The sequence below is a fragment of the Azolla caroliniana genome, unplaced genomic scaffold (assembly GCF_043228905.1).
Source record: "Azolla caroliniana isolate FFs.n. ecotype wild unplaced genomic scaffold, voAzoCaro1.0.p SCAF_12, whole genome shotgun sequence".
In the NCBI taxonomy this organism is placed as follows: domain Eukaryota; kingdom Viridiplantae; phylum Streptophyta; class Polypodiopsida; order Salviniales; family Salviniaceae; genus Azolla; species Azolla caroliniana.
The window spans coordinates 1,239,168-1,242,396 of record NW_028230447.1 but is presented as its reverse complement, the minus strand read 5'-3'; the positions used below and the strand labels follow the sequence as shown (position 1 = coordinate 1,242,396).

Here is a 3,229-nt window from a genome sequence, read left to right as displayed (position 1 = left end):
TTAAAATAACCCTATGCCCAAAGTCCTTCGTGTCCATTTTGCCATGATTTTCCGAAGGAGTTGGACATCTTTGAATCCAAACCATTGCTCCTTACCCTACACCACAAGATGCCATCAACCTAAGCCTAAATTCAATTCTCATAAATACTTATAAATTGATCAGACTCAAATCCTTGAATGAACTCCTCGACCAACATTCGAATGGTTTGCATCACGTAATACCCACAATCCGTCCCATTAGGTTGGGTTGGGATATGCAATACCTGGAACCGCTCGTTGTTGATGATGCAATGGTCGTGTGTGGCGCTAGAGATATGTCGTACAGCCAAATCACCCAATGTCTTCATGCCGGCAGTCGGATGATGATTTAGTGGATCGCAAAAAATAATATGGCTCCTCACCTTGGCATCGAGACCTATAGGAGTCTATCGCATCTTCAACCAAAGCACCCAATGCCCTGAGTGCAATATCGGAATGAAGACATATTCCCGTTCAGGGACCCGAGTGAGTATGTCTTCACCCTTATCACTTTGGCCTTCTAGTTGTACCCATAGTGGATCCACAATATGAAACCGCTTGTTGATCTCGGGGGGCAACGAGTACTCCATCTATAAGTGGAAGAGGGTCATCATCCATGTGGATGCCATCTCCCCTACAATGCACAACGAACATAGTTCTACCTCTGTCAAAAAGACCGCTAGATCTAATCGTCGACAAGCCACCTGAAACCTGTTTATTAGGCCAGATTAGTAACTACAAAAAAAACATGAAGTTAACTATTGATCTCATGCCCCCACCATAACGACATACCTAGTGAACTTTTTTCTTATTGTGTTATCCCATGTTTTTATGATTGTCCCAGGACCAATAAAGACAATCCCAATGTCCGCACCCTCATCTGTGTCAGATGATGTAATGAACGACAACTTACTAGGGTCCACTGTTTTCTTGCGGATTTGGAATTTAGGTCTCCTTGGTTGTTGGGTTGTCGATTTTGACAGTTGGTCTTGACCACCATCGATCTCGACATGTGTCTCATCTTCTGGCATGGGAATTCCATGATTCTTACACTAAAATTCATACATAAGATTCACACATAATCATTCACACACTAGATTTAGACTCACATAAGATGCACACATAATCATAAACCTTACTTACATAAGCTTCAGACACAGCCACAATCTTCAACTTCAATTTTGTCATCCTATGCTCCTTTCCCTCGTCATACCTGGCCATCTGTTGGCTGACGAATTGGGCAATGAAATCGACCTCCTTGGATGTTTGAAGTGCGTTCGGAGTGGCTTTGAGGATCTTAATCGCTCTTGTCCTCAACTTCCTCATGTGTGATTGGCGTGACCTGTTGTACTTTAGCTCCGGATCCAAAAAACGCTTTATTGATCATTGTCTTTCGTAGTGGCTAAAGAATGACGTGGCTGTACTCCTCATGGAGGTCGATTGCTCTTCTTCTTCTATCTTTAGCCCTCGAGGCAGTACTACACGGATGCCATGTGCCTTCTGTAAGTGAGCCTCCATGTCAACTTTTTTGCGAAACCATCGTACCTCTTTTCTACATGAATCTCCAACGATACATGTGCGACATTTGATACCTGTTGAGTCTCTTCTCGCCTTGAAGAGGGACATGGGGTCCACTACAACAATGGTGTGACATTTGCATTAGAAAAACCCAATATATACTTACTTCAATAATGATTATAAGAATGTACATCAACTCACCATTTACACTGATATCTTCAACACCTAGCCCCACGTCATGTATGGGGTTCGTATCCATGTTCGAGTCTTCAGTAATGATGTTTTCAACATCCATATTGTTGGATTTGGGGCACCTAGCACCCTTTCTTACAAAAACCCTAAACCATCATTCAAGTTAGCACACAAACATCACTATTTATACACAATATAAAGTTGAGAAATGATTCATGCCATACCTCCCTTCATAGGGTATTGTTTCACCCCAATCCGCATCAAAGTCTATGAAGGTCTTGGATCGACTAGCCATCTATACAAAACACATGCCAAAACATTACCATATGTTTGTCTTTAAATTCAAGAATACTTGAGTCTATCCTATTGTTTCTACACAATACATTAGTGTTAAGGATTTTGAAATGGACAAAAATTGTCAATGATTTCAAAAAATAGATCAATCTTAACAAATTCTAACATATCAATGTCAATAATTTAAAATTCATGAATGCTACTTGCAGTTTTTATTTTAGTTTTTGTAATATATATACATAGAGGGCACATTCTAAATTAAGGGAGATAGCCATAATAATGATACGTATTTAAATCATAGTCATAGTTCATGAGTTCATGACAAATAGTTGGTCTTCATGGAGAATCCTAATTTCATTCAGCAGGAATTTATCATTTATCATTTAGAATACTATAATGGACACAACGTTTTACTTCCAACTTAAAACATACTTACGTAGACTTACATAGCACACAACTTTTTTTAGTAAGGCATTCATTACATTATTATTATTTGGGGTCAAGCCATCGCAAAGAATGTATACAAGATTTGAGATTTGACCTTTAAATATGGGCATAAAAAAGCCCAATAATGCATGAATCACATGGGCAAATTCAAGCATTCAAATAATGACATTCAAACCTAATATGGATGATGATTGCTTGAATACACATAGACAAGTATTATTTTTATTCCATGTCTACTCAAAACCATGGTTGATTGCTTGAAGACACAATAGAAGGAATAAAATCATATTAGGTTCAAGCAATCATCCATATTAGGTTGATGGTTTTTATGACATGGGATAAAACCTAAACCTAATAGAAGGAATATGATACCTAATAAAACCCTAAACCTAATAGAAGGAATATGATACCTACCTCTAGACTGCAGGTGCTGGCGGACAATCGGTGTTGTGCCTCACGGAAGATGTCTGCGGTGTTGTGCCTCACGGAAGATGTCTGCAACAGGTGTTGCCAAACAACAGGTGGTGCGGCGCGCTCAAAAACCCTAAACCCTCAACCTCACGCTTCTTGTTTGAAAACAGGAAAAAAATGACAGAAAAAGGCTTTTTATACTTCCCATATTGAAACGAGAAGGGCTCCCTTTCACAAAGTGGAGCCCTTCTTTAATGAGACGGGCTCCTTTTTCTGTGAGATGGGCTCCCTCTTTAATTGGTGCGCTTTTTCACGCCTTTTCCACAAGGGCTCCCTTTCACAAAGTGGA

The 3,229-nt window shown here is 39.6% G+C and overlaps 1 long non-coding RNA gene across 1 annotated transcript; it reads right to left on the bottom strand.

The window, feature by feature from the left end:
• LOC147856741 (uncharacterized) lies at positions 1–3,025 on the bottom strand. Its single transcript, XR_015530606.1, has 4 exons — positions 2,884–3,025; positions 1,953–2,023; positions 264–306; positions 1–96 (listed from the first exon to the last, which is right to left on the bottom strand). It is a non-coding gene; the product is annotated as an uncharacterized LOC147856741 (long non-coding RNA).
• Positions 3,026–3,229: the final 204 nt, after the last annotated feature.